This window comes from Poeciliopsis prolifica, unplaced genomic scaffold (assembly GCF_027474105.1).
Source record: "Poeciliopsis prolifica strain line A6 unplaced genomic scaffold, Auburn_PproV2 SCAFFOLD210, whole genome shotgun sequence".
NCBI lineage: Eukaryota > Metazoa > Chordata > Actinopteri > Cyprinodontiformes > Poeciliidae > Poeciliopsis > Poeciliopsis prolifica.
Genome location: NW_026562585.1, coordinates 25,522 through 38,666, shown reverse-complemented (window position 1 = coordinate 38,666; position 13,145 = coordinate 25,522).

The following is a 13,145-nucleotide window of genomic DNA, read 5'->3' as shown; positions in this document are numbered from 1 at the left end:
GTATGACGTTTTTTTCAATTTTTCGGACGACATACATATGTATGTACATATGTCGTCCGAAATATTGAAAAAAGACATACTATAGTATGTCGTCCGAAAAGTTGAAAAAAAGACTACTATGTCGTCGAAAAATTTAAAAAAACGTCATACTGTGGTCGAAAAATTTTAAAAAACGACATACTACTATGTCGTCGAAAAATTGAAAAAAAACGACATATATGTCGTCCGAAATATTAAGAGAAAATGACATACTATGTAAGTCGTCCGAAAATTTGGAAAAAATGACATACTATACTATGTCGTCCGAAATATTGAGAAAAAACGACATGTCCGAAAAATTGAAAAAAACGACATACTATATACTATGTCGTACGAAAAATTGAAAAAAACGACATACTATGGTATGTCGTCCGAAATATTGAGAAAAAACGACATACTATAGTATGACGTCCGAAAATTTGAAAAAAACGACATACTATAGTATGTCGTCTGAAATTGAAAAAAACGACATATTATACTATGTTGTTGAAAAATTGAAAATGACATACTATAGTATGTCGTCGAAATATCGAGAAAAACAACATTCTATAGTATGTCGTCAAAAATTGAAAAAAACGACATACTATACTATGTCGTACGAAAAATTGAAAAAAACGACATACTATATATAGTATGTGGTCGAAAAATGGAAAAAAACGACATATGTCGTCTGAAAAATTGAAAAAAACGACATACTATAGTATGTGGTCGAAAAATTGAAAAAAATGACATACTATAGTATGTCGTCCGAAAAATTGAAAAAAACGACATACTAAGTATGTGGTCGAAAAATTGAAAAATGACATACTATACTATGTCATCCGAAAATTTAAAAAAACGACATACTGTGGTATGTCGTCCGAAATATTGAGAAAAAACGACATACAATAGTATGTCGTCCGAAAAATTGAAAAAAACGACATACTATAGTATGTCGTCCGAAATATAGCAAAAAACGAAATACTATAGTATGTCGTCGAAAATTTAAAAAACCGACATACTATAGTATGTTGTTTTTTGTCAATTTTTTGATGACATACTATATATAGTATGACGTTTTTTTCAATTTTTCGGACGACATACATATGTATGTACATATGTCGTCCGAAATATTGAAAAAAACGACATACTATAGTATGTCGTCCGAAAAGTTGAAAAAAAGACATACTATGTCGTCGAAAAATTTAAAAAAACGTCATACTGTGGTCGAAAAATTTTAAAAAACGACATACTATACTATGTCGTCGAAAAAATTGAAAAAAAAACGACATATATGTCGTCCGAAATATTAAGAGAAAATGACATACTATAGTAAGTCGTCCGAAAATTTGGAAAAAATGACATACTATACTATGTCGTCCGAAATATTGAGAAAAAACGACATGTCCGAAAAATTGAAAAAAACGACATACTATACTATGTCATCCGAAAAATTGAAAAAAACGACATACTATATACTATGTCGTACGAAAATTTGAAAAAAACGACATACTATGGTATGTCGTCCGAAATTGAGAAAAAACAACATACTATATATAGTATGACGTCCGAAAATTTGAAAAAAACGACATACTATAGTATGTCGTCTGAAATTGAAAAAAACGACATATTATACTATGTTGTTGAAAAATTGAAAATGACATACTATAGTATGTCGTCGAAATATCGAGAAAAACAACATTCTATAGTATGTCGTCGAAAAATTGAAAAAAACGACATACTATATACTATGTCGTACGAAAAATTGAAAAAAACGACATACTATATATAGTATGTGGTCGAAAAATGGAAAAAAAACGACATATGTCGTCTGAAAAATTGAAAAAAACGACATACTATATACTATGTCGTACGAAAAATTGAAAAAAACGACATACTATATATAGTATGTGGTCGAAAAATGGAAAAAAACGACATATGTCGTCTGAAAAATTGAAAAAAACGACATACTATAGTATGTGGTCGAAAAATTGAAAAAAATGACATACTATAGTATGTCGTCCGAAAAATTGAAAAAAACGACATACTAAGTATGTGGTCGAAAAATTGAAAAAAATGACATACTATAGTATGTCGTCCGAAAAATTTAAAAAAACGACATACTATACTATGTCGTTCGAAAAATTGAAAAAACGACATATTATACTATGTCGTCGAAAAATTTAAAAAAACGACATACTATAGTATGTCGTCCGAAATATTGAGAAAAAACGACATATATGTCGTCCGAAATATTGAGAAAAAACGACATATATGTCGTCCGAAATATTGAGAAAAAATGACATACTATAGTAAGTCGTCCGAAAAATTTAAAAAAACGACATACTATATAGTATGTGGTCGAAAATTTGAAAAAAACGACATACTATAGTATGTCGTCCGAAATATTGAGAAAAAACGACATACTATAGTATGATGTCCGAAAAATGAAAAAAACGACATACTATAGTATGTCGTCTGAAATATTGAAAAAAACGACATACTATACTATGTCGTTCGAAAAATTGAAAAAAACGACATATTATACTATGTCGTCGAAAAATGGAAAAAAACGACATACTATATATAGTATGTGGTCGAAAAATGGAAAAAAACGACATATGTCGTCCGAAAAATTGAAAAAAACGACATACTATGGTATGTCGTATTGAAAAAAACGACATACTATAGTATGTCGTCCGAAATATTGAGAAAAAACGACATACTGTGGTCGAAAAATTGATAAAAACGACATACTATAGTTTGTCGTCCGAAATATTGAGAAAAAACGACATATATGTCGTCCGAAATATTGAGAAAAAACGACATATATGTCGTCCGAAATATTGAGAAAAAATGACATACTATAGTAAGTCGTCCGAAAAATTTAAAAAAACGACATACTATATAGTATGTGGTCGAAAATTTGAAAAAACGACATACTATAGTATGTCGTCCGAAATATTGAGAAAAAACGACATACTATAGTATGATGTCCGAAAAATGAAAAAAACGACATACTATAGTATGTCGTCTGAAATATTGAAAAAAACGACATACTATACTATGTCGTTCGAAAAATTGAAAAAAACGACATATTATACTATGTCGTCGAAAAATGGAAAAAAAACGACATACTATATAGTATGTGGTCGAAAATGGAAAAAAACGACATATGTCGTCCGAAAAATTGAAAAAAACGACATACTATGGTATGTCGTATTGAAAAAAACGACATACTATAGTATGTCGTCCGAAATATTGAGAAAAAACGACATACTGTGGTCGAAAAATTGATAAAAACGACATACTATAGTTTGTCGAAAAATTGAAAAAAACGACATACTATAGTATGTTGTTTTTTGTCAATTTTTTGATCACATACTATATATAGTATGACGTTTTTTTAAATTTTTCGGACGACATACATATGTATGTACATATGTCGTCCGAAATATTGAGAAAAAAACCACATACTATAGTAAGTCATCCGAAAAAATTAAAAAAACGACATACTGTGGTCGAAAATTGAAAAAAACGACATACTATTGTATGTCGTCCGTAATATTGAAAAAAACGACATACTATACTGTCGTTCGAAAAATTGAAAAAACGACATACTACTATGTCGTCCGAAATACTGAAAAAAACGACATACTATAGTATGTCGTCGAAAATTGAAAAAAACAACATACTATATACTATGTCGTACTAATAATTGAAAAAAACGACATACTATATATAGTATAAGGTCGAAAAATGGAAAAAAAACGACATATGTCGTCCGAAAAATTGAAAAAAAACGACATACTATAGTATGTCGTATTGAAAAAAACGACATACTATAGTATGTCGTCCGAAGAATTGAAAAAAACGACATACTATAGTATGTCGTCCGAAGAATTTAAAAAAACGACTCGTATGTCATCCGAAAAATTTAAAAAAACATCATACTATTGTATGTCGTCGAAATATTGAGAAAAAACGACATACTGTGGTCGAAAATTGAAAAAACGACATACTATACTATGTCGTCCGAAATATTGAGAAAAAACGACGTCGTCCGAAAAATTGTAAAAAACGACATACTATACTATGTCGTCCGAAATATTGAAAAAAACGACATACTATAGTATGTCGTCAAAAAATTTAAAAAAACGACATACTATATACTATGTCGTGCAAAATATTGAGAAAAAACGACATACTAGTATGTGGTCGAAAAATTGAAAAAAATGACATACTATAGTTTGTCGTTGAAAAATTGAAAAAAAACGACATACTATAGTATGTTGTTTTTTTCAATTTTTTGATGACATACTATATATAGTATGACGTTTTTTTCAATTTTTCGGACGACATACATATGTATGTACATATGTCGTCCGAAATATTGAGAAAAAACGACATACTATAGTAAGTCGTACGAAAAATTTAAAAAAACGACATTCTGTGGTCGAAAAATTGAAAAAAACGACATACTATTGTATGTCGTCCGAAATATTGAAAAAACGACATACTATACTATGTCGTCGAAAAATTGAAAAAAATCGACATATATGTCGTCCGAAATATTGAGAAAAAATGACATACTATAGTAAGTCGTCCGAAAATTTGAAAAAAACGACATACTATACTATGTCGTCCGAAATATTGAGAAAAGACGACATGTCCGAAAAATTGAAAAAAACGACATACTATATACTATGTCGTACGAAAATTTGAAAAAAACGACATACTATAGTATGTCGTCTGAAATTGAAAAAAACGACATATTATACTATGTTGTTGAAAAATTGAAAATAACGACATACTATAGTATGTCGTCGAAATATCGAGAAAAACGACATTCTATAGTATGTCGTCGAAAATTTGAAAAAAACGACATACTATATATAGTATGTGGTCGAAAAATGGAAAAAAGCGACATATGTCGTCCGAAAAATTGAAAAAAACGACATACTATAGTATGTGGTCAAAAAATTGAAAAAAATGACATACTATAGTATGTCGTCCGAAAAATTTAAAAAAACGACATACTATGTCGTCGAAGAATTTAAAAAAACGACATACTGTGGTCGAAAAATTGAAAAAAAAACGACATACTATTGTATGTCGTCTGAAATATTGAAAAAAACGTCATACTATACTATGTCATTCGAAAAATTGAAAAAACGACATATTATACTATGTCGTCGAAAAATTGAAAAAAAACGACATACTATAGTATGTCATCAAAATATTGAGAAAAAATGACATATATGTCGTCCGAAATATTGAGAAAAAACGACATATATGTCGTCCGAAATATTGAGAAAAAATGACATACTATAGTAAGTCGTCCGTAAAATTTTAAAAAACGAAATACTATATAGTATGTGGTCGAAAATTTGAAAAAAACGACATACTATAGTATGTCGTCGAAATATTGAGAAAAAACAACATACTATAGTATGTATTTCGGACGACTATGTCGTGCAAAATATTGAGAAAAAACGACATACTATAGTCTGTGGTCGAAAAATTGAAAAAAATGACACTATAGTTTGTCGTCGAAAATTTGAAAAAAACGACATACTATAGTATGTCGTCCAAAATATTGAGAAAAAACGACATACTAAGTATGTGGTCGAAAAATTGAAAAAATTGACATACTATAGTATGTCGTCCGAAAAATTTAAAAAAACGACATACTATTGTATGTCGTCGAAATATTGAAAAAAAACGACATACTAAGTATGTGGTCGAAAAATTGAAAAAAATGACATACTGTAGTATGTCGTCCGAAAAATTGAAAAAAACGACATACTATAGTATGTCTTCCGAAATATTTAGAAAAAACGACATACTGTGGTCGACAAATTGAAAAAAACGACATACTATACTATGTCGTCCGAAATATTGAGAAAAAACTACATGTCCAAAAAATTGAAAAAAACGACATACTATACTGTCGTCCGAAATATTGAAAAAACGACATACTATACTATGTCGTCGAAAAATTGAAATAAACGACATACTATATACTATGTCGTACGAAAAATTGAAAAAAACGACATACTATATATAGTATGTGGTCGAAAAATTGAAAAAAACGACATACTATACTATGTCGTCCAAAATATTGAGAAAAAACGACATGTCGTCCGAAAAATTGAAAAAAACGACATACTATACTATGTCGTCCGAAATATTGAAAAAAAACGACATACTATAGTATGTCGTCCGAAATATTGAAAAAAATGACATACTATACTATGTCGTTTGAAAAATGGAAAAAAACGACATGTTATACTATGTCGTCGAAAAATTGAAAAAAACGACATACTATACTATGTCGTCCGAAATATTGAGAAAAAATGACATGTCGTCCGAAAATTGAAAAAAAACGACATACTATATACTATGTCGTATATAATATACTATGTCCGAAATATTGAGAAAAAACAACATACTATAGTATGTATTTCGGACGACTATGTCGTGCAAAATATTGAGAAAAAACGACATACTATAGTCTGTGGTCGAAAAATTAAAAAAAAATGACATACTATAGTTTGTCGTCGAAAAATTGAAAAAAACGACATACTACAGTATGTCGTCCGAAATATTGAGAAAAAACGACATACTATAGTAAGTCGTCCAAAAAATTGAAAAAAACGACATACTATACTATGTCGTTCGAAAAATGGAAAAAAACGACATGTTATACTGTCGTCGAAAAATTGAAAAAAACGACATACTATATACTATGTCGTATATTGTTGGAGAAATTGTGATATTATTAATCAATTATTTGTTATTTTCATTGATCTTTATAATGTATCTTTAATTGATGCTTTCCTTAAAGTTAATCTCATTATAGAATTAAGAATGTTTCTTGTATTGTTGATTTACTCTGATTCCTTTCTCAGAAGGCCTCACTGACAGAGAGCAGAAACAAAATCTTCCTGCAGGTTTACCTCTTGGTGAAGAGCTCTGCTTCGGTTGAGTTGCTGGCCTCCAATAAAACCATCATTGCTAAGATCACTACATATTTTATTAATCTTTGTGCCTGGAAGGACATTATCTAGTACAGAATGATTGTGTGTTAGTTAGTGAATAACATTTGACGCTGTAGCTGTTTGCCCCCTCCCTTTAGAGCTACAGCGTCCTTGTGATTAGGGATCCTAGAAACAATAAAATAGAGGAGCAGACAAAATGTGCTTCAGAGCGGTAGGAGATTGTAACTGAAGCACATCTCTGTCCGTTCTCCTCGCGAGTGAGAAAAGAATCTAACTCTTTTGTCTTTTCTGTCTTTGTTAATGTATGTTTAACAGGTGTTAACCCTAACATATATAGTATATATGTCCGAAATATTGAAAAAAACAACATACTATAGTATGTCGTCGAAATATTGAGAAAAAACGACATACTATAGTATGTATTTCGGACGACTATGTCGTGCAAAATATTGAGAAAAAACGACATACTATAGTCTGTGGTCGAAAAATTGAAAAAAATGACACTAGTTTGTCGTCGAAAAATTGAAAAAAACGACATACTATAGTATGTCGTCCGAAATATTGAGAAAAAACGACATACTATAGTAAGTCGTCCAAAAAATTAAAAAAAACGACATACTAAGTATGTGGTCGAAAAATTGAAAAAGTATGTCGTCCGAAAAATTTAAAAAAAAAACGACATACTATTGTATGTCGTCGAAATATTGAGAAAAAATGACATACTATATACTATGTCGTACGAAAAATTGAAAAAAACGACATACTATAGTATGTCGTCCGAAAAATTGAAAAAAACGACATACTATAGTATGTCGTATTGAAAAAAACGACATACTATAGTATGTGGTCGAAATATTGAAAAAAATTACATACTATAGTATGTCGTCGGAAAATTGAAAAAAACGACATACTAAGTATGTCGTTTTTTGAAAAAAACGACATACTATATACTATGTCGTACAAAAAATTGAAAAAAAACGACAAACTATAGTATGTCGTCCGAAATATTGAGAAAAAGCGACATACTATAGTATGACGTCCGAAATATTGAAAAAAATGACATACTATACTATGTCGTCCGAAATATTGAAAAAAATGACATACTATACTATGTCGTTCGAAAAATGGAAAAAAACGACATGTTATACTATGTCGTCGAAAAATTGAAAAAATCGACATACTATACTATGTCGTCCGAAATATTGAGAAAAACGACATGTCGTCCGAAAAATTGAAAAAAACGACATACTATATACTATGTCGTATATAGTATACTATGTCCGAAATATTGAAAAAAACGACATACTATAGTATGTTGTCGAAATATTGAGAAAAAACGACATACTATAGTATGTATTTCGGACGACTATGTCGTGCAAAATTTTGAGAAAAAACGACATACTATAGTCTGTGGTCGAAATATTGAAAAAAATGACATACTATACTATGTCGTTACGAAAAATGGAAAAAACGACATGTTATACTATGTCGTCGAAAAATTGAAAAAAACGACATACTATACAATGTCGTCCGAAATATTGAGAAAAAACGACATGTCGTCCGAAAAATTGAAAAAAACGACATACTATATACTATGTCGTATATAATATACTATGTCCGAAATATTGAGAAAAAACAACATACTATAGTATGTATTTCGGACGACTATGTCGTGCAAAATATTGAGAAAAAACGACATACTATAGTCTGTGGTCGAAAAATTTAAAAAAATGACATACTATAGTTTGTCGTCGAAAAATTGAAAAAAACGACATACTACAGTATGTCGTCCGAAATATTGAGAAAAAACGACATACTATAGTAAGTCGTCCAAAAAATTGAAAAAAACGACATACTATACTAGGTCGTTCGAAAAATGGAAAAAAACGACATGTTATACTATCGTCGAAAAATTGAAAAAAACGACATACTATAGTATGTCGTCCGAAATATTGAAAAAAATGACATACTATATACAATGTCGTATATAGTATACTATGTCCGAAATATTGAAAAAAACAACATACTATAGTATGTCGTCGAAATATTGAGAAAAAACGACATACTATAGTATGTATTTCGGACGACTATGTCGTGCAAAATATTGAGAAAAAAACGACATACTATAGTCTGTGGTCGAAAAATTGAAAAAAATGACACTATAGTTTGTCGTCGAAAAATTGAAAAAAACGACATACTAAGTATGTGGTCGAAAAATTGAAAAAAATGACATACCATAGTATGTCGTCCGAAAAATTTAAAAAAACGACATACTATTGTATGTCGTCGAAATATTGAGAAAAAATGACATACTATATACTATGTCGTACGAAAAATTGAAAAAAACGACATACTATAGTATGTCGTCCGAAAAATTGAAAAAAACGACATACTATAGTATGTCGTATTGAAAAAAACGACATACTATAGTATGTGGTCGAAAAATTGAAAAAAATGACATACTATACTATGTCGTCCGAAATATTGAAAAAAACGACATACTAAGTATGTCGTCGAAAAATTGAAAAAAATTACATACTATAGTATGTCGTCGGAAAATTGAAAAAAACGATATACTAAGTATGTCGTTTTTTGAAAAAAACGACATACTATATACTATGTCGTACAAAAAATTGAAAAAAACGACAAACTATAGTATGTCGTCCGAAATATTGAGAAAAAGCGACATACTATAGTATATCGTCCGAAATATTGAGAAAAAACGACATACTATACTATGTCGTTCGAAAAATGGAAAAAAACGACGTTATACTATGTCGTCAAAAAATTGAAAAAAACGACATACTATACTATGTCGTCCGAAATATTGAAAAAAAACGACATGTCGTCCGAAAAATTGAAAAAAACGACATACTATATACTATGTCGTATATAGTATACTATGTCCGAAATATTGAAAAAAACGACATACTATAGTATGTCGTCGAAATATTGAGAAAAAACAACATACTATAGTATGTATTTCGGACGACTATGTCGTGCAAAATATTGAGAAAAAACGACATACTATAGTCTGTGGTCGAAAAATTGAAAAAAATGACATACTATAGTTTGTCGTCGAAAAATTGAAAAAAACGACATTCTATATAGTATGTTGTCCGAAATATTGAGAAAAACGACGAAGTAAGTCGTCCGAAAAATTGAAAAAAACGACATACTATAGTATGTGGTCGAAAAATTGAAAAAAATGACATACTATAGTATGTCGTTGAAAAATTGAAAAAAACGACATACTATATACTATGTCGTCCGAAATATTGAAAAAAACGACATACTAAGTATGTGGTCGGAAAATTGAAAAAAATGACATACTATAGTATGTCGTCTGAAAAATTTAAAAAAACGACATACTAAGTATGTCGTTTTTTGAAAAAAACGACCTACTATATACTATGTCGTACGAAAAATTGAAAAAAACGACATACTATACTATGTCGTCCGAAATATTGAGAAAAAGCGACATACTATAGTATGTCGTCCGAAAAATTGAAAAAAACGACATACTAAGTATGTCGTTTTTTGAAAAAAACGACCTACTATATACTATGTCGTACGAAAAATTGAAAAAAACCACAAACTATAGTATGTCGTCCGAAATATTGAGAAAAAACGACATACTATAGTAAGTCGTCCGAAAAATTGAAAAAAACGACATACTATAGTATGTATTTCGGACGACTATGTCGTGCAAAATATTGAGAAAAAACGACATACTATAGTCTGTGGTCGAAAAATTGAAAAAAATGACATACTATAGTTTGTCGTTCGAAAAATGGAAAAAAACGACATGTTATACTATGTCGTCGAAAAATTGAAAAAAACGACATACTATATATACTATGTCGTCCGAAATATTGAGAAAAAACGACATGTCGTCCGAAAAATTGAAAAAAAACGACATACTATATACTATGTCGTATAGTATACTATGCCCGAAATATTGAAAAAAACGACATACTATAGTATGTTGTCCGAAGAATTTAAAAAAACGACTCGTATGTCGTGCGACAAATTGAAAAAAAACGACATACTATAGTATGTAGTCAAAAAATTGAAAAAAATGACATACTATATTATGTGGTCGAAAATTGAAAAAAATGACATACTATAGTCGTCAATTACTATTGACGACTATAGTCCAATGTCATTTTTTTCAAAAATTGAAAAAAATGACATACTATAGTCGTCAATTTTTCCGACGACTAAGTCGTCCGAAAATTGAAAAAAACAACATACTATAGTATGTCGTCCGAAATATTGAAAAAAAAACGACATACTAAGTATGTGGTCGAAAAATTGAAAAAAATGACATACTATTGTATGTCGTCCGAAAAATTTAAAAAAACGACATACTATTGTATGTCGTCGAAATATTGAGAAAAAACGACATACTATATAGTATGTCGTCCGAAATATTGAAAAAAATGACATACTATACAATGTCGTCCGAAAAATTGAAAAAAACGACATAATATAGTATGTCGTCCGAAATATTGAGAAAAAACGACATACTGTGGTCGACAAATTGAAAAAAACGACATACTATACTATGTCGTCCGAAATATTGAGAAAAACGACATGTCGTCCAAAAAATTGAAAAAACGACATACTATACTATGTCGTCCGAAATATTGAAAAAAACGACATACTATACTATGTCGTACGAAAAATTTAAAAAACGACATACTATATATAGTATGTGGTCAAAAAATAGAAAAAAACGACATGTCGTCCGAAAAATTTAAAAAAACGACATACTATAGTATGTCGTCCGAAAAATGGAAAAAAACGACATGTTATACTATGTCGTCGAAAAATTGAAAAAAACAACATATTATACTATGTCGTCCGAAATATTGAGAAAAAACGACATGTCGTCCGAAAAATTGAAAAAAACGACATACTATATACTATGTCGTATATAGTATACTATGTCCCAAGAATTGAAAAAAACGACATACTATATAGTATCTTGTCCGAAGAATTTAAAAAAACGACTCGTATGTCGTCCGAAAAATTGAAAAAAACGACATACTATAGTATGTGGTCGAAAAATTGAAAAAAATGACACACTATAGTATGTCGTCTGAAAAATTTAAAAAAACGACATACTATTGTATGTCGTCAAAATATTGAGAAAAAACGACATACTATAGTATGTCGTTCGAAAAATTGAAAAAAACGACATATTATACTATGTCGTCGAAAAATTGAAAAAAACGACATACTATAGTATGTCGTCCGAAATATTGAGAAAAACGACATACTGTGGTCGACAAATTGAAAAAAACGACATACTATAGTATGTCGTCCGAAATATTGAAAAAAATGACATACTATACTATGTCGTTCGAAAAATGGAAAAAAACGACATGTTATACTATGTCGTCCCAAATTTTGAGAAAAAACGACATGTCGTCCGAAAAATTGAAAAAAACGACATACTATATACTATGTCGTACGAAAAATTTAAAATTTAAAAAAACAACATACTATACTATGTCGTCCGAAAAATTGAAAAAAATGACATACTATAGTATGTCGTTCGAAAAATAGAAAAAATGACATAATATACTGTCATTCGAAAAAAAAAAAAACGACATACTACATACTATTTTGTACGAAAAATTGAAAAAAACGACATACCATAGTATGTCGTCCGAAAAATTAAAAAAAACGACATACTATAGTATGTGGTCGAAAAATTGAAAGAAATGACATACTATAGTATGTCGTCGAAAAATTGAAAAAAACGACATATGTCGTCCGAAAAATTGAAAAAACGACATACTATAGTATGTTGTATTGAAAAAACGACATACTATAGTATGTGGTCGAAAAATTGAAAAAAAATGACATACTATAGTATGTCGTTGAAAATTGAAAAAACGACATACTATATACTATGTCGTCCGAAATATTGAAAAAACGACATACTAAGTATGTGGTCGAAAAATTGAAAAAAAGGACATACTATAGTATGTCGTCTGAAAATTTAAAAAAAAACGACATACTAAGTATGTCGTTTTTGAAAAAAACGACATACTATATACTATGTCGTACGAAAAATTGAAAAAAACGACATACTATAGTATGTCGTCC